The sequence below is a fragment of the Callithrix jacchus genome, chromosome 10 (genome assembly GCF_049354715.1).
Source record: "Callithrix jacchus isolate 240 chromosome 10, calJac240_pri, whole genome shotgun sequence".
Taxonomy (NCBI): Eukaryota; Metazoa; Chordata; class Mammalia; order Primates; family Cebidae; genus Callithrix; species Callithrix jacchus.
This window is the reverse complement of record NC_133511.1, coordinates 22197191-22221918: the sequence shown is the minus strand read 5'-3', so window position 1 is coordinate 22221918 and position 24728 is coordinate 22197191. Positions and strand designations below refer to the sequence as shown.

The 24728-nt window shown below is 43.2% G+C and overlaps 1 long non-coding RNA gene across 4 annotated transcripts in view; it reads left to right on the top strand.

Annotated features, from left to right (window-relative positions):
* The window catches only part of LOC128929089 (uncharacterized), a 60007-nt gene that overhangs the window by 21204 nt on the left and 14075 nt on the right, over positions 1-24728 (top strand). For 2 of the 4 annotated variants that reach the window (XR_013523115.1, XR_008475013.2), the window contains exons 6-7: positions 2347-2464; positions 18936-19028. This is a non-coding gene — a long non-coding RNA (uncharacterized LOC128929089). The remainder of the gene's footprint in view (positions 1-2346; positions 2465-18935; positions 19029-24728) is intronic. The other 2 variants (XR_008475014.2, XR_008475015.2) reach the window with 2 other exon arrangements.

The window sequence follows — 24728 nt, the reverse complement described above, 5'->3', positions numbered from 1 at the left end:
TGAGTAGCTGGGATTACAGCTGTGTGCCACTGCACTTGGCCAATTTTTTGTATTTTTATTAGAGACGGGGTTTCACCATATTGACCAGGCTGGTCTTGAACTCCTGACCTCAGGTAATCCACTCACCTCGGCCTCCGAAAGTGCTCAGATTGCAGGCGTGAGCCATGCACCCCCCCCATTCTCATTCTTTTCTTCTTTTCTACCTTATTTACTCTGTCCTGATTTGGTGTCACAATATTTAGTGGGACTGGCCAGCTACAATCCTCCTATAAAGATGGAAATGCAACTGAACTGAGCCAAAGACCTCAGCAAGTAAAGGAAGGAAGCACCCAAGAAACAGGCATGAGCTTTGTCTCTTTTATTCTTTACTACAACAGAATGAGCTTCATTTATGTTATTTCATAATTTGTTGTTTATTTTTTCTTAATACTATTCTATTGTCTTTTTTTTTTTTGAGACAGAGTTTTGTTCTTGTTGCCCAGGCTAGAGTGCTAACTACAACCTCCACCTTCTGGGTTTAAGTGATTATCCTGCTTCAGCCTCTTGCGTAGCTGGGACTACAGGCGTGGGCCCCCATGCCTGGCTAATTTTTGTATTTTTACTAGAGATGGGGTTTCACCATGTTGACCAGGCTGGTCTTGAACTCCTGACCTCAAATGATCTGCCTACTTTGGCCTCCCAAAGTGCTGGAGTTACAGGCGTGAGCCACCGTGCCTGACTCTATTGTCTTTTTGAGGCATTAAGTATACTTACTTAAAAATTGTATTAAGATTTTTCTATTACTTACTTTTTATTAGGATTTGTTTTCTTGTGTCTTCTTACTTTTTTCTCATGATTTGAAAAGTAGCCAACAAAGTCAACATTTGGAAACTGAATTCACTTACCACAAAGTGTAAATGGCAGAACAATCTTAGGGTGATGTGAAGCGTAGAGTTAGGTTTCTGAATAAGAGTTCCCTCCTTTCTGCTGATATTAAATGCAGATTGTCACTTCATGATGGGCTCTACTTGGAACCTCCAGTTTAGTTTTTATTTTATTTGTATAAATTTATGGGGGTAGATTGTGTAGTGGTCAAGTCAAGGCTTTTAGTTCAACTGAGTAATGTACGCTGTATCCATTAAGTAATTTCTCATCATCCACCCCCTCCCACCCCTGACCTTCCCCTGTTTCCAATATCTATCATTCCACTCTTTTTTTTTTTTGAGATAAGAGTCTCATTCTGTCACCCAGGCTGGAGTGTGGTGGCATGATTACAGCTCCCTGCAACCTTGACTTCCTGGGCTCAGGTGATCCTCCTGCCTCAACCTCCCAAGTAGCTGGGACCACAGACACGTGTCACCAAGTCCTGGCTAATTAAAAAAAAAAAATTATTCATAGAAACGGGATCTCGATATATTGCCAAGGCTGGTCTCAAACTCCTGGGCTCAAGTAATCCTCCTACCTCAGCTTCCTGAAATGCTGGCATTATCAGTGTGAAGCACCATACCCGATCCTATCCTTCCACTCTCTATGTCCTGTGTACACATTTTTTAGCTATCACTTGTGAGTGAGAACATGCAGTATTTGTCTTTCTGTGTCTGATTTGTTTCACTTAAGATAGTGTTCTCCAGTTCCATGCATGTTGTTGCAAAATACATGATTTCATTTTTTAAAAAAATTTTTTATTATGGAGTCTCGCTTTGCGTAGAACCTTCAGTTTGGACATTAGGTCCTTTACTCACAGATCAGGGCTCCTCCCTGTCGGTGATAATGGGGAATTATCTTGGATACAGCAATGCCTGGGTCCAGGTTCCATGTGTGCCTCTTTCTCAGCCTCTCCTCTTTTTCCTGTGGTCTGACCATAGGCAAGTTTTATGTAAACTATAGCTTCGGCTCTTGGTCACAGCTTCTCCAACCCCCTTTCCCTCTGAGCTTGACCCTAGTCTCCCTCTTCCTTGTTATTCTACAGGGCTTGGATTCTTAGCCACCTCTGACTGTTTCCAGACCAGGAGTCAAAAACCTGTGGCTTCAGCCCCTACATTTGAGATACTGCATATAGTAGCACTCAATAGATATTAATTGAATGAATACATTAATCTTGTTTTTGATTGCAATTGTGTCTCTTTGGTTTAAAAAATCTTTTATTGTTGAATTTGGGGAAAAAAAGGGGCATTTACCGGTGGATGCATTTTTTTTTTGAGACAGGGCCTTGCTCTGGTCATCCAGATGGGAGTGCAGTGGTGCAATCATGGCTCACTGCACATTCAACATCCCAAGCTTAAGTGAGCCTCCCACTTCAGCCTCCCAAGTAGCTGGGACTTCAGATACATGCCACCACACCTGGCTAATTTTTAAATTTTTTTCTAGGGACTGGGCCTCCCTATGTTGCCCTGGCTGGTCTCAAACTCCTGGGCTCAGACGATCTGCCTGTCTTGGCTTCCTAAAGTGCTGAGATTACAGGTGAGAGCCACCATGCCTGGCCAAGGTGAGTGCACTAGCTTATTCTTCTCCTTCTTCTTTTTGAGGCAGGATTTCACTCTGTTACCCAGGCTGGAGTGCAGGCAGTAACTCAATGCAGCCTTGAATTTCTGGGCTCAAGTGATTCTCCTGCCTCAGCCTCCTGAGTAGCTGGGACTATAGGCATGCACCACCATGCCTGGCTACTTTAAAATACATTTTTGTAGAGATGAAGTCTTACTACGCTGCCCAGGCTGGTCTTGAATTCCTGGCCTCAAGCCATCCTTCTGCCTTGGCCTCCCAGATTGTTGGGATTACAGGCATGAGTGAGCCCCTGCACTTGGCCCAATAGCTTAGTCCTTACTGACACTTGATAACTTAAGTGTTATTATACTTATGGTGTGAAGGGAGGGAGGAATGATGAGCTAATCTAGTAGACTAGGGCACAGAGACTCAGGAAAAAAAAGGTTCCCTGGCTCATTAGTAATATCGAGACTTGCAAAGTCATAAGATCACAGGAGTTGTAAAGGATCACAGAGGTCATGGAAGACAACCTCTATGACATTTCTGATGGATGCTCATCTGGCTATTTAAATACTTATAGCAATGAAGAACTCATTGTCCTATAAGTTAATTCATAAACATTAGAAACAGACAATTCTTTAGACTGGGCCAAAAAAGACATCTTGGAAATTTCCACCCATTGACCTGCAAACAAATCCACTTCCACGTGGTGTCAAGTATGTGCCTTTGAGTTTTCATTGTTTCAGGCCAAACACTTCCAATTTCTTCAGCAGCGGTGAGTAGTGATTCAGAATAGAGTCTCTGCAATTATGGTCAAGGGCAATGATTTATGTAGCTCAGGGGTGGGCAGTCTTCTGTAAATGTGCAGATAGTGTAAAATACTTCAGGCTTTGTGGTCCATACAGTCTCTGCTGCAACCACTCAATTCTGCAATTGTCACACGAAAGGAACCACAGACAACATTTAAATATATAACTGTTTTGCAATAAAGCTTTATTTATTTATTTTTGGAGACGGAGTCTTGCTCTGTTGCCCAGGCTGGAGTGCAGTGGCACAATCTCAGCTTACTGCAACCTCTGCCTCCTGGGTTCAAGCAATTCTCCCACCTCAGCCTCCCAAGTAGCTGGGATTACAGGCACCCGCCACCAAGCCCAGCTAAATTTTTGTATTTTAGTAGAGACATGGTTTTTATTTATTTATTTATTGCATTTTAGGTTTTGGGGTACATGTGAAGAACGTGCAAGATTGTTGCATAGGTACACATGTGGCAGTGTGATTTGCTGCCTTCCTCCCCTTCACCTATATCTGGCTTTTCTCCCCATGCTATCTCTCCCCAACTCCCCACCCCCCACTGTCCCTCACCTATTTCTCCCCAACAGACCCCAGTGTGTAGTGCTCCCCTCCCCGTGTCCATGTGTTCTCATTGTTCACCACCCACCTATGAATGAGAATATGCAGTGTTTGATTTTCTGTTCTTGTGTCAGATTGTTGAAAATGATATTTTCCAAGTTCATCCATGTCCCTACAAAGGACACTAACTCATCGTTTTTGATGGCTGCATAATATTCCATGGTGTATATGTGCCACATTTTCCCTGTCCAGTCTATCATCGATGGGCATTTGGGTTGGTTCCAGGTCTTTGCTATTGTAAACTGTGCTGCAATGAACATTGGTGTGCATGTGTCCTTATAGTAGAACGATTTATAATCCTTTGGATATATACCCAGTAATGTGATTGCTGGGTCAAATGGAATTTCTGTTTCTAGGTCCTTGAGGAATCACCACACTGTCTTCCACAATGGTTGAACTAATTTACACTCCCACCAACAGTGTAAAAATGTTCCTATTTCTCTACATCCTCTCCAGCATCTGTTGAGTAGAGACATGGTTTCACCGTGTTGCCCAGGCAGGTCTCGAACTCCTGACCTCATGATCTGCCCGCCTTGGTCTCCCAAAGTGCTGAAATTACAGGCATGAGCCACTGCCCGGCCACAATAGAACTTTATTTACAAAAACAGGGTAGGCTTGGATTTGGGTGGTAGTTTGACCATCTCAGATTTAGTTAGTTCTCACATGGTTTCTAGACTTTCATCAATTGACAGGATTGATCTGGAGGACAACACTCTAAATGAGGGTGACCAATATGCATCTAACAGGCTTGCTGCCTCTCATAAGAAGAACAAAGATATAGAAGATGGTACACAGACGATTTAGCAGAAGAGAATGCTGGCTCTGCAATGTACGGTGCCTTTGAGCAATTATTCATCTTGTTGTGAACCTTGGCCTCGGCATTCTTACAGCCAAGATTCTCATACCTGTTCTGTAGAATTGCTTTGCAGATTAGGGATAAAACGTGCAATGTACTTAGCTCAGTGTTGGGCACTTAGAAAGCAGCAATAAATATTAGCTGTTGTACATGATGATGTGCTGTTCAATTCTACTGTGACTGAACATTCTCAGTCTAACCTAGAGTAAGGAGAAGGAAAATTCCACTCTGTTTGAAATTAGGCTACGGCAGTCAGTTTCTTCCGTATTCACTCTGCTGCTCACTCCACCCTCTGTGCCTCCACCTGTTACCCAATTAACATCCTATAATGCTGAACACCTGTGCGGAAGCCATTAGCAGGCTCCTTTCCAGCACTGTCATTGCCACCTCACTAACCCTGAACCCCCAGCCCACTGCCGGGTCTTGCAGGTGTTTGCCTGCAGGAAGACTTTCAGGTTTGCTGAGCTTGCCCTGGGAGAAGAAATTAATGTGGTAATTAATGCAAATGTCTTTGCAGAAACTTCTCTCCTGGGCCTTAATCAAAAGAGATGGATCTTCACATTTCTTCAACTTTGAAGATATAACTATTTGTGTGTTGGGGGGTGTTGGGAGAGGTGAGTGCATTGAGGAAAAAAGAGAAACAAGGAGGAGAGCCAGAGAAAAGCCAAATGAGAGGGCAGAGGGAGAAAACCAGCTTTCTTCTGTATACCAGGTGGTGAGAGGGAAAGTCAGAGACAGCAGTTTTTGAAATCTCAACTCTCACCTTCTTAAGCTCAAATTGAGGAAAGTGAGGAGGCCTGGTAATCTCATGATTCTTCCCATAAAATGGACCAAGAAGTGACTTTCTACGTGGCTCCCATGCACCTGGCATGATGCTAAATGCTCTGCTATTGTTATTTTTTATTTTTATTTATTTATTTTGAGATGAAGTTGCCCAGGCTGGAGTGTGATGGCACGATCTCAGCTCACTGCAACCTCCACGTCCCAGGTTCAAGCAATTCTCCTGCCTTAGCCTCCTGAGTAGGGATTACAGGCATGCGCCACCATGCCTGTCTCATTTTGGTATTTTTAGTAGAGACGGGATTTCACCATGTTGGCCAGGTTGGTTTTGAACTCCTGACATCAGGTGATCCACCCGCCTCGGCCTCCCAAAGTGCTGGGATTACAGGCACGAGCGACCACGCCCGGCCTCTTATTTTTATTTTTGAGACAGTGTTTTGGCCTTGTTGCCCAGGCTGGAGTGCAGTGGTGCGATCTCGGCTCTGCAACTTCTGCCTCCTGGCTTCAAGCAATTCTCCTGCCTCCGCCTCTTTAGTATGTGGGACTACAGGTGCCTGCCACTGTGCCTGGCCAATTTTTGTATTTTTAGTGGAGTTGGGGTTATACCATGTGGGTCAGGCTGGTCTTGAACTCCTGACCTCAAGTGATCCACCTGCCTCGGCCTCCCAAAGTGTGGGATTATAGGCATGAACCACCGTGCCCAGCCTCTGCAGTTGTTATAATTGCTTTTGTTGACCCATATATCTGAACACTTAGTGTCCAGGATGCCAGCCATGGGCTTGCTCTAACTACCCCACTTGCCAGCATCAACAGGAAGTTGTGCTTATCAAATCATTGCCTTTGGAACCACAAGAATGCAGGAAGTTCAGAGAAGTTCTTCTCAGCCATAATGTGTACATAAACCACCTGGTACCTTTGTTAAAATGCAGATTCTGATTCAGTGCATCTGAGGGAGTGGAGATTCTGCATTTTACTTATTTATGTTTTTACTTATTTGAGACAGAGTCTTGTGCTGTTACCCAGGCTTGAGTGCAGTGGTGCTATCATAGCTCACTGCAGCCTTGAACTCCTGGGCTCAACCGATCCTCCTGCCTCAGCCTCCTGAGTAACTAGGACTGCAGGTGCACATCACCATGCTAGACTAATTTTTATTTTCATTGTTTTATAGAGACAGGGGTCTCAGTGTGTTGCCCAGGCTGGTCTTAAACTCTTGGCCTCAGGTGATCCTCTTGCTTTGGCCTCCCAAAGTACTAGAATTATAGGCATGAGCCACTGCAGTTGGCTTTGATTCTGCATGTTAACAAGCTCTCAGGTGACAGTTATGCTGCTCTATTACAGTTGGGTAGTAAGAACGTAGGCCAATGCCATTTTCAGTCAGTCTGAAACACTACTGCTTCCAACATGATGCTGTCTTTTTTTTTTTTTTTTTTTTTTTTGAGACGGAGTTTCGCTCTTGTTACCCAGGCTGGAGTGCAATGGTGCAATCTCGGCTCACCGCAACCTCCGCCCCCTGGGTTCAGGCAATTCTCCTGCCTCAGCCTCCTGACTAGCTGGGATTACAGGCACGCGCCACCGTGCCCAGCTAATTTCCTGTAATTTCTAGTAGAGATGGGGTTTCACCATGTTGACCAAGATGGTCTCGATCTGTTGACCTCATGATCCACCCGCCTCGGCCTCCCAAAGTGCTGGGATTACAGGCTTGAGCCACCGCGCCCGGCCGATGCTGACTTCTTTTACTGATAGGGATGTTTAGTTGTTTCATAAAGTGTTAGAGGTTCATAAAGGTCAGCGTCTGTGGGCTCAGGGCTCATTTATGCTTTGAGCCTGCTTGCCCAATCCAGATTCTGACTCTGAGCCTTCCAGTATAGTCTATAGACATCAACTCTGATGATGAACCAGTATTGATCCTTGTTTCATACTACTAAGACCATTTCTTTTTTTATATTAATTAATTATCTCAGATGGAGTCTCACTTTGTCTCCCAGGCTGGAGTGCATTGGTGAGATCTTGGCTTACTGCAGCCTCTGCCTCCAGGTTCAAGTGATTCTCCTGCCTCAGCTTCCTGAGTGGCTGGGATTATAGGAGCATGCCACCACACCAAGCTAATTTTTGTATTTTTTTAGTAGAGGTGGGTTTTCACCATGTTGGCCAGGCTACCTCAAGCAGTCTGCCCACCTCGGCCTCCCAAAGTTCTGGGATTACAGGAGTGAGCCACCACACTGGGCCAAGTAAGCCTATTTCATAACTGACAAATCCCAGACGCCAAATCAAGTGGTAAACTCCAAATCAGTTTCTACTGTAAACGCAAATCAGTTTTGACTCTAAGTTTATTGCTTTGAACTAAAAATGAACAAGAAATGAAGTTGGAAGATAGAGTTGAATCAGCAGAGGTGCTGATATTTACTAGTGAAATATTTAAGCCCCCGGGCCTCAGTTTTATCATCTGTAAGATAGGGCAGTATGCCATACCACCTATCTTAAAGTGAGAGGGGAGACCCCTCCCCTCTTTCTGCTTCCTGGCCTCCACCTCTCCCTCTCCTCCAGATGGGAAGGAGGGTGAAAAAGAGAAAAAAAAAAATACCAAAGAGTTGGGAAGATGACTCCCTTTTTGGTTCCCAGCATCTCTGCTGTCTGTAAGCCTTGAACGAGTTACAAATGACTGTTATCCCTATCGGCTAGAGCCGGGCACTGGGTCACGCCTGCATGTCTGCATGGCCCAGGCTCCCTCCTGGAAACGCCTCTGCCAACTAATAGTTTACTGCCTATGTCTTGTCTCTGTAAGTCTCCTCCCCTGCCTGTTCCCGCTAGCACTGCATATGAGTTAGCAAATCAATGAAGCCAAAAGATTGTAAGGTCTGACGTCCAGCAAATGGACAATGACATAGTTTCACCTCAGTTTCCCCTTTAGTGTTGTAAGCCTATAAAAGGGGAGAGAAGCTGCTTCTTGAAGAGCTTGGTGGATGAGGCTCTAGTCCTCCACAGTTCCTGGCTGAATAAAAAGCCACTTCCTTCGAGAGGCTGTTCCTGCTTCAGAAGGATTGATGGATAAGGACCCCAAATCCATAAATAAAGATAATACATGGGCCTGGCGAGGTAGCTCGGGCCTATAATCCCAGCACTTTGGGAGGCTAAGGTGGGCAGATTACCTGAGGTCAGGAGTTTAAAACCTGGCCAACATGGTGAAACCATATAAAAATACAAAATTAGCCAGGCATTGTGGCATGTGCCTGTAATCCTAGCTACATGGGAGGCTGAGGCAGGAGAATCACATAAACCTGGGAGGCAGAGGTTGCAGTGAGCCAGGATTGCACTACTGGACTCCAGCCTGGGCGACAGAGTGAGACTCTGTCTCAAAAAAAAAAAAAAAAAAATACAAGGAAAAGTACTCTATAAAGTAGCATCATTTTGAGACAATAGACATAAGTGTTTTATCTCTCCTGAATAAAACTAAAGAACAAGAAATGTGCATATTGCTCTGTTGGAAGCCAAAGATGAACTGCGGAATCTAGTGTCTGGTGAAGATCTAAAAGATTTATGTCAATAGAGACTGTGCTTTCTTGTCTAACCATCAGGGACTATAGTTTCACAACTAAAACATGTTAATGGGGATGACTAAACAGTTAAAATGTGAACTGTCTTAGACAATCTTAACTCTTGGTTTCTCTGTCATTACGTTGCCTCTCTGCTCACAAACAGATTTCTCTGTCATCCAAGGAGGCATATAATTCCCACAACTTCAAGTTCACTCCAAGAAGCTTATTCAGTTAAGGTTATGGAACTTGAGGGAGCTGCAAATCTCCACCTATGCTTGGCTTAGGTGGAGATTTTTTTTTTTTTTGAGACAGAGTCTCACTCTGTCACCCAGGCTGGAGTCCAGTAGTGCAATCCTGGCTCACTGCAACCTCTGCCTCCCAGGTTCATGTGATTCTCCTGCCTCAGCTTCCTACGTAGCTAGGATTACAGACACATACCACAATGCCTGGCTAATTTTGTATTTTTTATATGGTTTCACCATGTTGGCCAGGCTTTAAACTCCTGACCTCAGGTAATCTGCCCGCCTTAGCCTCCCAAAGTGCTGGGATTATAGGCCCGAGCTACCTCGCCAGGCTCATGTATTATCTTTATTTATGGATTTGGGGTCCTTATCCATCAATCTTTCTGAAGCAGGAACAGCCTCTCGAAGGAAGTGGCTTGTTGCATTGCTGTTCTGTGAATCAGATAGTGAAATCCATGGATCTGAGAGCTGGATTTCAGGGGCCTTTCAGGATGGTTCAGCCCAAGGTCCTTTTTTCCCCCAGATGGAACAGTGTGGCTGTCCGAGACCACCCTGCTTGTCAGTAGAGAACAAGGACAGAGACTCATGGCTTGGGATCGCTGACCCAGTGCCTTCCTCCACATCAGGTTGTTAGTCACTGTTTAGGAACTTGAGATAACTCAGCACAGGCTTTTTTCCCTCTGGGTAGCTGACTGTGTTTGAAACCAAATGACCTTGCATACCCTTGTGGCTGTTCTCAAGGACCACCCAATCACTCAGGTAATACATCACCTTTCAGCGAAAACCTTGTGGTATCATCATCAGGAAACCCTGTCAGACACTCCAGGGACACTGGTAGAGATGGAGGAGGTTAATACTAGCATGGAGAGATGCTGTCTGGAAGTCATCATCATTTTCTCATTTATGGGCAGTATTAGAGCCAAATGAAAGTATGGCTGTAAAATTAGTGGTAGTAATGGTTTATTAGTATGATCCTAAGAATGGTAGTAGAATTCGATGTCAACTTCCCTTCCTCCCTCCCTCCCTCCCTGCCTCCCTTCCTCCCTCTCTCCCCCGCTTCCCTTCCTCTTTTCCTCCCTCCCTCCCTCCTTCCCTCCTCCCTCCCTTCCCTTCCTTTTTTCTTCCCTTCCTCCCCTTCTGTCTTCCTCCCTCCTTCCTTTCCTCCCCTTCCTTTCCTCCCTCCCTCCCTCCCTCCCTCCCTCCCTCCCTCCCTCTCTCTCTTCCTTCCTTCCTTCCTTCCTTCCTTCCTTCCTTCCTTCCTTCCTTCCTTCCTTCCTTCTTTCCTTCCTTCCTTCCTTCTCTCTCTCTCTTTTTTTGAGACCAGGTCTTGCTCTGTCAGCCAGGCTAGAGTGCAGTGGCACAATCATAGCTCACTGCAGCCTTGACCTCCTGCCTCAGTCTCCTGAGAACCTAGGACTAAAGACGTATGCCACCATGCCCAGCTAATTTTTAATTTTTTTGGGTAGAGATGGCATCTCATTATGTTGCCCAGGCTGGTCTCAAACTCCTCCCGCCTTGGCCCCTCAAAGTGCTGTGATTATAGGTATGAGCCACCACGCTTGGCCCTAACCATTTTCATAGGTCATCTGAATTCTCCTTGATTTGAGTCCACCATAAATTAACTGTATGACCCCAGGACAAGGCTTCCACCTTCCTGGGCTCCAGCTTGATCATTTTTAGAGTATAGATTCCACTTCTGCCTTCCAAAAGAGGAGCTGTTAGAGAGAATGATAGTTTTGACTGAGGTCAACATTTCCTGTATGTATAATAAATTCGCTTTAAGACTGTACTTGGCAGGCTAATATAAAAATTAGTTAAGGTCTCTTTTTTTTTTTTTTTTGCTGAGCAGCTCAGGGCTCTTTCTAGCTTTGACTCCCAAAAAGCTTTTTCCTGCTTGTTTTTATATTCTCTCAGGATGACAGTCTGAATTAGAGACCAGCAAAAGGGACAAGGGCTGGTTCTGGAGGGATTGGCCTGGCTGTGAATCTTAAAAATGGACTCCGTTGACCTCAGGTGCCCAGGTCTGCCATTCAGAGGCCATGTCTAATGTGGGTGTGCATGTGAGAAGCAGAACTGTGTAGTAGCCCCCAAATTTGGTGCACATTAGAATCACTCCGGGAGCTTTTCAAATTGCTGATGTCCAGGCTGCACCACTTCCTGTGAGACCAGAATGGCTGGGGTGGGAGTCAGGACGAGGGATTCCTAAAGATCCAAGTGATTTCAGTGTGCAGCAAGTTTGTGATTCATTGAGATGGAAGACAGGCCCCTTGTTCATAAGTGAAGCAGAACAGTATCTTCAGCCTGTCTTTTACTTCCCCTTTGGATTGATTTTATTGAAGATGATGAAGAAGAAGAAGAAAAAAAGAGCTACAAAAAGTACAAGTCGGAGCAAGCAGAATCAGGAAGGTGGTTAAGATTAGAGAAGGTATAAAAGAGGAGGGGGCAATGGGGGGAAACCTAGGGAGGGAAAAAGGAAGGGGAGAACTTCACAGGGGTTTATTGCAAGAAGGTGCTTTTTGCCTTCTCAGCTAAAGGACATGTGGTGCCATAGGAGGTGGTGGGAGGGATTCGGAGGGGACAGCATCCCTGAGAAATATGGTAGGATGTGGGTGTGGAGAGGTAAAAATATCCATTGCTGCACTGTGGGCATCTCCTGGGGGATATTTCTGCGTTGGAGGACTCATTCTTAGTAATTAAGAGAAGGGAAGCCTTCTGCCACATTGCATAAGTTCCCCAAGTGAAATTTACATACCAGGTACTATTTATCAATTTATTATTAGACAAGTGAAAGTTTAAGCAGTCAGTATGCTTAACAATGCCCTTCCTAGGCACTTGTGTGGTGCAAACCTAGAGAGATAATTGCTTCTTTCTACTTGAAGGCTTATACAACTTGAACTTGAAGCTCTTCTGCTGAGAGGCTTAGAGAGAAGGCTATTAGGTGCTCTGGGGAGATTATCTGAGGTCACACTGGTTTTCCTCATGAAAGGTTCAGTGTCAATATGAATGAGAGGCTGTGAAGCTAAGCAGGCAATCCTCATGTCTGGATTGGTTTTTCCGCTGTGACTCATAGATACTCTGTGCCTCTACTGGTACAGCGCTTCCCAAACTCCATTGTGGCTCTTCCCTTCTCTGTGTCCTCCCTGGACTGTAAGCCCCATGAGAGTGGCTATTGCTGTTCTTGTTCATTCCCCACGGACTCTTCCAGCACCTATCATGCTGTAGGTGCTGACTCCACATTTGTTGAATGAATGAATACTGGTTTTCCAGCTTCCCTATAAATAAACTTGGCAGGGTTACTAACCTTCTCTGTGCTCAGCTATTTTTTTTTTTTTTTTGAGATGGAGCCTTGCTTTGTCGCCCAAGCTGGGGTGCAGTGGTGTGATCTTGGATCACTGCAACCTCCACCTCCTAGGGGGTTCATGCAATTCTCCTGCCTTAGCAGCTGGGATTACAGGAAAGCGCTAACATGCCTGGCTTATTATTATTTTTTGGGTATTTTTAGTAGAGACAGGGTTTCACCATGTTGGCCAGGCTGGTCTTGAACTCCTGACCTCAAGTGATCCACCCACCTCATCCTCCCACAGAGAGCTGGGATTATAGGCGTCAGCCACCATGCCCGGCTTCTTTTTTTTTTGAGATGAAGTCTCCCTCTGTTGCCCAGGCTAGAGTGTAGTGAAGCAGTCTTGGCTCGCTGCAACCTCCACCTCCCAGGTTCAAGCAATTCTCTGCCTCAGTCTCCCAAGTTTCTGGGATTATAGGTGCCTACTGCCACCAGACCCAGCTAATTTTTATATTTTTAGTAGAGGCGGGGTTTCACCATCTTGGCCAGGCTGTTCTTGAACTCCTGACCTTGTGATCCACCCGCCTCAGCCTCCCAAAGTGCTGGGATTACAGGTGTGAGCCACACCATGCCTGGCCTATTTTTTTAACATGAAAAATGAGGATAACAATATACCCTTCATGTTGGGGGTGTGTAGTGACCATTAGAAACACTCAATGTAAAGTGCCTTTAGAGGGTCTTGCTCAAAGTGGGCACTTGGTGTGCGATCACTGTAAGCAGTTCTTATTCCACGGGTAGGTGGAGTTTACCACCAACCCCATTCCCTGAAAACCTGCGGTGGTTACCCTCCACAAGTTTCCATGAGTTCCCATGGCCTTCAGCTGAGCTTCCAAACATTTTCCTTTTAAACAAATCACAGCGGAGCTATTTTGACTAAGCTTGGTGTATTATTGTGAGTTTCTCAAACATAAAAACATGGCACAGAAGGCCAGTAGTCTGGCCATGATTTTCTCTGTGCTAACACTGTTTATGTTTTTATGGGTTAATATATTGTTCCTTCAAAAGAAAGAAAAATGTGACTGGGCATGGTGGCTTAGCACTTTGGGAGGCCGAGGCGGGTGGATCACCTGAGGTCAGGAGTTCAAGACCAGCCTGGCCAACATGGAGAAACCCTGTCTCTACTAAAAATACAAAAATTAGCTGGATGTGGTGGTGCATGCCTGTAATCCCAGCTACTTGGGAGGCTGAGGCAGGAGAATCGCTGGAACCGTGGAGGCGGAGGTTGCGGTGAGCCGAGATCACGCTACTGCACTCCAGCTGGGGCGACAGAGCAAGACTTCATCTCAAAAAAAGAAGAATAAATGGAAAAAATTTCTGTGTAATTGCAGGATGTGTTAGATTGAACTGTGGATAGCATCATATACAACTTACACTCAAGGTGGGCAGATGGGCCCACTGCCACTTTCGTTCTGGAGCTCACTCTGGCAACAGCACGTGGAGCTGCCAGTAAAGTGTAACCTCACTTTCTCAGGCTCATTATCTTGTTAAGAAGACCAATTTCCTGATCGCTTCTAGGCTTGGATTTTGCTTCATGTTTTCTATCAGGAAACTAACATAGCTCAGCAGAGACATCTTTGGGGCTCATCTTTCTATCACAGCTGTTGGAAGGAGGACGGTTTCTTTCTCTAAGCCTTGAATTTGATGCCAGAAGATCTGAATTTTGGCTATGGCTTTGCATAATGATTTCCCCCAATGGGACCCTATTTTTTTCCTCTGTAAAAGAAATTTGGATTAGAATGATTGGTTTAAAATATGTGTTCCAGAAGACTAAGGAATTCTCTAGAAGATACGAAGGACTCTATGGAGAAGAAAGTGGAAGCTAGTAAGCTCTCTTCTTAATTTCTTTGGGCAAAGCTATTCCTGTTTTATCTGCTTTACATATTGCATAGTGTCTGCACTCTCTCGCTCGCTCTCTCTCTCTCTCTCCCCCTCCTTCTCCCTCTCCCTCTCCCTTTTTCTTTCCCTGCCTCCCTTCCTCTTTTCCTTCCTCCCTTCCTTCCTTCTTCATTCCTTCCCTCCCTCCCTCCCTTTATTAAATATTATAAGCTTTATAGCTAAATAAAATTTGAAAAATACTAGACTGGGAAAACCTTTGCAGTTCTAATATTCTGTGGTTCTGATTGCCATTCTGTTAGTATTGAGCAATATTAATACTTAGAATATATCCGATAGTAGAGAACCCTGATAAGTCATCAGAGCAGAAAGCTTTTATGCCTTCCTTCAGACCCTGCTTGCTACTGAGTTCCTCCAGAAAAAAGGATATCCATGACTAGACACTTACATTATTTACTTTCTATTGTTCTTCTAGGTACTTTTTGTGTCCCTATATATTACTGTTTCCTCTCCATTTTTTAAAAATAAATAACCAGCTTCACCAATAATAATGTAGAGGAACTAGGTCTTTTAAAAAATGACTTTATTGGTCACCTCATAAATCTTGGAAGAGCAAAGGGTAAGACAAGACCACTAGATAAAAGAGTAATAAGTACCTCTGTTTCTGCCTCTTTCTTATGTGGGCTTGTTTTAGGGTCTCCCAAAACATGATACCTCTTTTGTTTAGTCCAAATCATAATTTGATTATTTTACTCTTAATGAGTTGGAAATGTCAGGACATCAAAATGTAGTGTCAAGAAATACTTCTATATTATATACATGGTTTCTGCCTTCTTTCTAAAGTCAAATGGCTTTGATCATCCATGTGGTTCAGGATTCCAGAATAAGTTCAATTTACTTGATCTTTGAAAGCAGATGACAGAGGGGACGGCTGCCAAACCAGGTGTCCACCTTAAGGTATCCTTTTTTTTTTCTTTTTTTGAGATGGAGTCTCCTTCTGTCCCCCAGGCTGGGGCTGGAGTGTAGTGATATGAGATCTGCTCACTGCAACCCTCACTTCGTGGGCTTAAGAGATTCTCCTAGCTTAGCTTCCTGAGTAGTTGGGATTGCAGGTGCCCACCACCACGCCTGGCTAATTTTTGCATTTTTAGTAGAGACGGGGTTTCACCATGATGGTCAGGCTGGTCTTGAATTCCTGGCCTCAAGTGATCCGCCCTCCTTGGCCTCCCCAAGTGCTGGGATTACAAGCATGAGCTGCCGCACCCAGCCATCTTAAAGTATTCTGACCCCTTTTATTGTCTTTCTCAGTGCAGAAGTTGCAGGACAATTTTATTATTTAAATATAAATCTCTTACATAATTTGGAGCAAATTTTATAGGGATATCCGATCACAACTTGCCTTTGAAAAATCTCATTTGGACACTGAGAGACTTTCCGTGTATATTCTTTAGTAAAATATCAAGAAAACAAATAAATATCATTTCTGGACAAAGATGGGCTTTTCACCGGAAATTTGAAAACATAATATAATATGTTCTTTCCTTTGTGGTAAATATACAACTTCTCTTTCGTGAAATCGCACACAGCTCCTTCCAGTACTCTCCTTAAGAACAACAGACAACTGGCCGGACTCAGTGGCTCACACCTGTAATCCCAGCACTTTGAGAGGCTGAGGCGGGCAGATCACGAGCTCAAGAGATCGAGACCATTCTGGCTAAGATGGTGAAACCCCCTCTCTACTAAAAATACAAAAAATTAGCTGGGCTTGGTGACACGTGCCTGTAGTCCCAACTACTCGGGAGGCTGAGGCACGAGAATCACTTGAACCCAGGAGGCAGAGGTTGCGGTGAGCCAAGGTCTCACTGCTGCACTCCAGCCTGGGCGACAGAGTGAGACTCTGTCTCAAAAAAAAAAAAAAAAAAAAAAAAAGAACAACAGACAATTGTCCAAGTCTGTTAAGCGTGTCCGATTCTCATGAGGACAAAGAACTGTTACCTGGTGGTATCAGTTGGTCTTCAAGGCTTCCCCCTTCCATTGAGATAGGAGGTGCCATTAGGGAGAGCACTGGGGGTTAATTAAAATCTTTGGAAACTATGTGATTCAGGCTGAAACGGAGATCTTACCTAATTTTCACAGACTGTCATACCAACACAATATCATAATTCTTCTGACTAGTTTTTGTCTTTAACTCACCCCAAGGTCCCCAAAGAACCATAGCAACCAAAACTTTTGTCAGGGATCTTAGTAGCCAAGATGATGGGTGTCTTAGTCTGTTTGGGCTGCTATAACAAATTCCCTAACTGTGTAGCTAACAAACCACAGAAATTTATTCCTCACAGTTCCAGAGGCTGAGAAGTCCAAGATCAAGGTACTAGCAGATTCAGTGCTGGGTGAAGACCTGTTTCCTGATTCAAAGATGGCACCTTCTCACTGTAACCTCACATAAGAGAAAGGGGAAAACAGCTGGGCGTCATGGCTCATACCTGTAATCCCAGCACTTTGGGAGGCCGAGGTGGGTGGATCATGAGGTCAAGAGATCAAGACCATCCTGGTCAACATGGTGAAACCCTGTCTCTACTGAAAATTCAAAAAATTGGCTGGGCATGGTGGCGCACATCTGTAGTCCCAGCTACTCAGGAGGCTGAGGCAGGAGAATTGCCTGAACCGGGGAGGCAGAGGTTGCGATGAGCCGAGATCATGCCATTGCACTCCAGCCTGGGTAACAAGAGCGAAACTCCATCTCAAAAAAGAAAAAAAGAGAAAGGGGAAAACAGCTCTTTTACAAGGGTACTAATCGCATTCATGAGGGCACACTCCTCATGACTTCATCACCTCCCAAAGGCCCTGCCTTCTGATACCATCATCTTGAGGGTCTGGATTTCAACATAGGAATTTGCAGGATGATGGGGGATACAAACATTCAGACCACAGCAATGCAGAATCTGTCAATCATCCAGTCAAAACCTGTCTACAAGGTTCTTTAGGATCTGACTTAGAGTCTCTAATAAGTTCTTACGCCAGTAGAGTCTTTCAGTTAAAAAGTAAAGTGATCACATGGCAAAGTGTTGAAGACTAGATTGAACAGAATTTATTAAACAGTTAAAATATATTCAACAAACTGGAAACAAAATATTATAAGTACAGTTTGCCTGTGTCATAGTTACCAAAGATGGCTCTGTGGTAGAGTGGAAATGCTTGGGCTTTGGAGATGTACGGGTTTTAGTCAGAATCTTGCATTTGCCAGTTACTACCGATGTGGGTTTGGGAAAATTTCTAAACCTTTCTGAATGTTGTTCTTTTCATTTGTGTATTGGTGAAAAATAATATTTATGTGCAAAGTTACTGTGAGAATAAAGCATGCACATGCAATTCTCATTCTGGCCATAGGATGTGCTCAATAACAATTACTAGACAGATGGGCGAGGTGGCTCATACCTGTAATCCCAGCACTTTGGAAGGCTGAGGTGGGCGGATGACCTGAGGTTGGGAGTTTGAGACCAGCCTGACTAACATGGAGACGCCCCATCTCTACTAAAAATACAAAATTAGCCAGGTATGGTGGTACATGCCTGTAATCCCAGCTACTTGGGAGGCTGAGGCAGGAGAATTGCCTGAATTCAGGAGGCGGAGGTTGCGGGGGGCTGAGGTTGCATCATTGCACTCTAACCTGGGCAGCAAGAGTGAAACTTCATCTCAAAAAAACAAAAAACAATTACTAGACACATAGACACAGCAATAGCAATGAACTGATTCTGATCTATACCTGCTTGTCATTCATTCATAGGAATACTTATTTCATTCATGAAACTCTTGTCAGGAATGACTGGGAAATACCTGTTTTGATTGTAGTTAAGGTCTTCCGCTCCCACATCCCCTTTTGTGGACATTCTCTGATTATCTTCTGTTGCTCCAACAGTACCCATTTTCCTCTTATCATCACTTCTGACATACTCATTGCAAAAGGGTCTTGGTTTTTCATTCTGAAACTGCTTCAAGTTCAAGTTCACCCCCTGGATTTGCATTTCCCTAGCAGTTTCTGTTCTGATTACATACTCTGCTTAGATGCAAATAGGTTTGTTCCAGCTTCATGTTAATATCCTCTGAGGTTGTGAAGTGAGATTTTTCAGAGTGTTTGAATTTTGGCAGAGAAAGAACTTCCCAGCTGAGTAATTCCTGAGAGATTTTCATCCTATGATGAGAAACCCTTTACTCCATGATTGCTTCTTATGTTTCACTCTCAAATATCTATTCCTCCACCACAGCTGTGCTTAGACATTTTAATTTCTGCCTCCTTACTGTTTTGTGGTTTAACTATTTCATGAATACCTACATCTAAGTGCCCATGAACCTTGAATTGTCCTTCTGGGAGAAAGGGTGGATTTCTCCAGCTTATTTCATTACTTTCTACTGCAGACCATATTATTTGCCTACACATTTACCCCTTTTTATCTGCTAATAAAACCCATTTTTGTTCACTGCAGAAATGCATCCAGCCCCAGATGAGAGACTCACTTTTGCAACCTCAAGATGCTGAAAAGTACAATAAGACAGGAAGACAAACGGAAGTCACCTAGGTAAAGTAGTTTATGAATACTGTTATACGAGAACTGTATGGGGAAAATGTTCTGGGCATGGATGGTATTTCAGAAAGACCCACGAGTCAGACAGCCAGGGGTAGGAGATGTAAGTGTAGAAAGAGGCCATGTTAACCTGGCTGAAGCAGGGAACCTGGATCACGGAAGAATGAAGACCACACTTGGGCTGTCAGGAGGGCTGGAAAGCCCAGCACCATCAATATCTGGGCAAACGGGTGTCTTTAGGAATTTGGGCAGTTGTTCACATTCTGAGAGTCAGCTCAATCTGAAAGTGGGGATCTGACCTCCCCAAGCATTTCATTAGGCTCCCAGACCAACAGATTACCCAACTACTTGTCCTGTTTCACATGAACCCTTTAAAACATTTAATTACTTTTTATTTTTAGCAAAGTAATACATATTCATAGCTTAAAAAATCAAATGATTCTAAAAAAGCTTAGGTCAAAAAACTAGTCCCCACATGAAAAAGAAAAAAAAGACCAACTCCCATTTCTTTCTTTTTTTTTTTCTTTTTACTTATTTTTTAATTTTTGTACTTGTATTTTTATTGCACTTTAGGTTCTGGGGTACATGTGCAGATCGTGCAGGATTGTTGCATAGGTACACACATGGCAATGTGGTTTGCTGCCTCCATCCTCCTGTCACCCACATCTGACATTTCTCCCCATGTTATCCCTCTCCGACCTCCCCACCCCCCCGACTGTCTCTCCCTTGGCGCTCCCCAACAGACCTCAGTGTGTGATGCTCCCCTCCCTGTGTCCATGTGTTCTCATTGTTCAACTCCTGCCTATGAGTGAGACCATGTGGTGTTTGATTTTCTGTTCTTGTGTCAGTTTGCTGAGAATGATGGTTTCCAGATTCATCCATGTCCCTACAAAGGACAACGAAGTCATCATTTTTTATGGCTGCATAGTATTCCATGGTGTATTTGTGCCACATTTTCCTTGTCCAGTCTATCGTTGATGGGCATTTGGGTTGGTTTCGGGTCTTCGCTATTGTAAACAGTGCCACTATGAACATACGTGTGCATGTGTCTTTATAATACAATGATTTATAATCATTCTATTGGATATTATAATGGGATTGCTGCTTCCATTTTCCCCATACAGTTTCTATTTCTAGGTCCTTGAGGTATTGCCACACTGTCTTCCACAATGGTTGAACTAATTTACACTCCCACCAACAGTGTAAAAGTGTTTCTATTTCTCCATATCCTCTCCAGTATCTGTTGTCTCCAGATTTTTAATGACTACCATTCTAACTGGTGTGAGGTGGTATCTCAATGTGGTTTTGATTTGTATTTCTCTAATAATCAGTGATGATGAGCATTTTTTCATATGTTTGTTGACCTCATGTATGTCTTCTTTTGAAAAGTGTCTGTTCATATCCTTTGCCCACTTTTGGATGGGCTTGTTTTTTTCTTGTAAATCTGTTTTAATTATTCCCCCCACTGAGCTGGACTGTCCTGGGCCCAGCTGCACTTGCTGCGAAACTCTCAATCTAGAGTGTTTCAGATTGCTTGTTTTGTGGGGGTTTTGTGTGCCCTTTCAGTTGAATGGGCAGCTCTGTCTCCCAGGCATTCCAGGCACCAGTTGAAATGGCCACCCAGGTTTGTGTGAGTTCCTGTGTACTAACCTGGCACTGGCTGAAACAACCATGCTGAAAACTCGTGGCACTTTTCAGCCCAGGAATCTCCTGGTTTATGGGCAGTGAAAATGTGTTTGGAAATGTGGTGGGCACTCTGGATTGTTCTTGCTGGGAACTGCACTCCAGAGTTGTTCCTAATTGGGCATCTTGGATCCTCCCCAACTCCCATTTCTATCCTTCCTTCCCCAAGAGTCCTGTCTACTCCAGGGGTGACGCTCATTGAATTCTTTCAACTGCTTTTCTATTATTTACATCTGTATTTCTAAGTATTATGCAAATACATCTATTTCTTTTTCTTTTTTTGTTTTTGAGATAGAGTCTTGCTCTCTTGCTTGGGCTGGAGTGCAGTGGCATGATCTTGGCTTACTGCAACCTCTGCCTCCAGGCTGAAGTGATTCTTGTGCCTCAATCTCCCAAGCAGCTGGGAGGCATGTGCCATCATAGCTGGCTAAGGCTAATTTTTGTATTTTTAGTAGAGATAGGGTTTCACCATGTTGACTAGGCTTGTCTCAAACTCCTGGCCTCAAGTGATCCACCTGCTCCAGCTTCCCACAGTGCTGGAATTACAGGCATGAGCCACTGCACCAGCTATTTCTTGATTTATCACTTTTACATAGGATCCATTGACTTCCATAAATGTTTGATGAAGTCCTCTGTTTAAAAAACAACAACAACAACAACTTTGACCAGGTGCGGTGGCTCATACCTGTAATCCCAGCACTTTGGGAGGTCGAGGAGGGCAGACCACGAGGTCAAAAAATCGAGATCATCCTAGCCAACATGGTGAAACCCCGTTTCTACTAAAAATACAAAAATTAGCTGGGCATGGTGGTGGTGGCACTTCCTGTAGTCCCAGCTACTCGGGAGGCTGAGGCAGGAGAATTGCTTGAACCCAGGAGTGGAGGTTGCAGTGAGCCAAGATTGTATCACTGTATTCTAGCCTGGAGACACAGTTAGACTCTGTCTCAAAACAAACAAACAAACAAACAAAAAACAAAAAACTTTGAGTCCTTCAATGGTAGTTGGTCTGTTCAATGACCCATTTCTTATGAAGCTAATTTAGGTAATTAATCTTTTCACAGGAAGTCAACCATTTAATACAGTCTTCCAAAATTGTGTGCATAGTCTCGAGCAAAGTACTGTCATAGAACTACTTTAATTTCTTCTGTAAGGGTGAAGATTTTTTCTCCAATGATATTTCTTATTTTATGTATTTGTTGCTCACTTAACATCAAATCAGGTTAGCTAAATGTTTTTGGTGGTGGTGTTTTTCAAAGAACAGGTCTTAGATTTATTTATCAATTCTAAAATTTTCTCCCATTTTATAATTTATTCATTCTTGCTTTTATTTTTTATAAATAATATCTTCCTCCATTTCCATGTGACATTTTCATTATTATTTTAAAGTGTTTTGTAATTTAATTATAGTTTCTTCTTTCACCCAAGATTTGTATAAGAGGATAAGAATTTTTCCCCCTCATTAGTGTTTTCTGTGATTTTTTTCTTGCCATTTCTTTTTTTTTTCCTTTATTTTGTAGTGTATCTCTAATAGAGCATCTGTTGGTTTCCTTTTGTTTTTTCTTTTTAAGTATCACTCACCTTGAATGGGATAAAGTATTCTGACAGCAACTATATGAAAGATAAAGTGTTCTCTGTTTCAGGCAGGTTTTCCTTAGAACCTCATGTTGTATTTGAGTGGGTTCTTTCAAGGTTAAGTTTCCTTGATTAACAGATTAGCCGCTGCAAGGCTTCTTACCAAGTCTCTCCCCTCTATTTTACACAAGCATTTTCAAGTTTTCTTTTCTTTTCTGAGACAGTGTTTTGCTGTTGTTGCCCAGGCTGGAGTACAATGGTGTGATCTCAGATCATTGCAACCTCTGTCTCCCAGGTTCAAGCGATTCTCCTGCTTCAGTCTCCCGAGCAGCTGGCATTACAAGCATGCACCACTGTGCCCAGCTAATTTTTTGTATTGTTACTAGAGACGGGTTTCACCATGTTGGCCAGGCTCGAACTTCTGACCTCAAGTGATCCACCTGCCCTGGCCTCCCAAAGTGCTGGGATTACTGGTGTGAGCCACCACAGCCAGCCTGAAGTGCTAGCTTTCTAATCAGTGACTGAGGAGAGCCCATGAAAACCAGAAAGTTCTGGAGAGATCATGGAAGGAGAAAACTTTGGAAGATGACTTCATGAAGTTATTTAGGAGGTCCTGGGTTCATCGCCTAGGTGTTCATGCATATTTTTGATCCTAATCAGTATACCAAAGACTTTGAGAATTGAACTAAAGATAAGCCATTACCTGAGTCTCAGTCACAAAGCAGCACACATATGGGACAAATCCAGGTTATACTAAAGGTTTTGAAAACAGAGATGACGTAGGAACCATAGCCCACAAAGAGCAGATTGGAACCTGTGACCTGAACCCAACTGATCTGATTGCCTACAAACACAAAAATATCAACTTTCTTCACTTGATTTAAGTAAGACTCAGAGCCTAATAAAATAACATCCAAAATGTCCAGGATATAATTCAAAAGTACCTGTCGTACGAAGAACCAGGAAAATCTCAACTAACAAGGAAAAGACAAACAACAGATGTCAGTGCTGAGATGCTGAGAACATAGATGTTGGCATTATCTGACAAAGACTTTAAAGCACCTTTTACAAAATTGCCTTGACAGCAATCATGAACACCCTTGAAATGAGCAAGAAAATAAAAACCCGCTGCAAAGAAATAGAAGACTTAAAGAGGTGCCAAATAGAAATCTTAGAACTGAAAAATATAATAAATGAATTAAAAAAAACACTGGATACATTCAATAACAGAATGGAGATGACAAAAGTCAATAAACATGAAGATAGATCAATAAAAATTATATAATATGAACAACATAGAGAAAAACATAAAAGGACAAAATTCATGTCATTGGTGTCTTAGAAGGACAGAGAATAAAGTGTAGCTTTGAAAAAATGTTTGATGTGTTAATGGCTGGAAACTTCCCAAATTTGGTGAAAGATGTAAATCTACAGATTCAAGAAACTCAGTGAACCTCAAACAGGATAAACCCAAAGAAATGCACATCTAGACATACCATGATCAAACTCCTGAAAACTAAAGACAAGAAAAAAATAATTGGCTGGGTGTGGTGGCTCATGCCTGTAATCCCAGCACTTCGGGAGAACAAGGTGGGCAGATCACTTGGGGTCAGGATTTCGAGACCAGCCTGGACAACATGGTGAAACCCTGTCTCTCCTAAAAATACAAAAATTAGCCGAGTGTGGTGGCGGGTGCCTGTAATCCCAGCTACTCAGGAGGCTGAGGCATGAGAATCGCTTAAACCCAAGAGGTGGAGGTTGCAGTTGGCCGAGATCATGCCATTTTTACTCCAGCCTGTGCAATAGAGCGAGACTCAGTCTCAAAAAAAAAAAAAAAAAAAGAAAAGAAAAAATAATTTTTGAAAGTAGCCAGAGAAAAACACCATGTTACTGTAGAGGAACAACAATTTAAACAACTATGGATTTTTCATCAGAAACCATGGGGCCAGAGGGAAATGACACACTTTCAAAGTGCTGAAAATACTGTTAACCCAGAGTTCCAAATCCAGCAAAAGTGCCTTTCAGAAATCCAGATGAAATAAAGGTATTCTCAGACATGTATATATACATATATATATATATACACACACACACACATATATATATATACATATATACAATAGAATTGAATAAAATAAATAAAATTCATTGCCAGCAGACCCATACTAAAAGAATTGCTAAAGGAAGTTTGTTAGACAACAAAATTAGACAAAATTAAACAAATTTAAAAAACAGAAGAATGTTGGGATCATCAGAAACGAAGTTAGAGGGCCAGGCACAGTGACTCACGCCTGTAATCCCAGCATTTTAAGAGGCTGAGGCAGGTGGATCACTTGAGGCCAGGAGTTTGAGACCAGCCTGGCCAACAGGGTGAAACCTGTCTCTACTGAAAATACAAAAATTAAGTGTATTAGATGAATGGAAAAAAAAAAAAAAGAA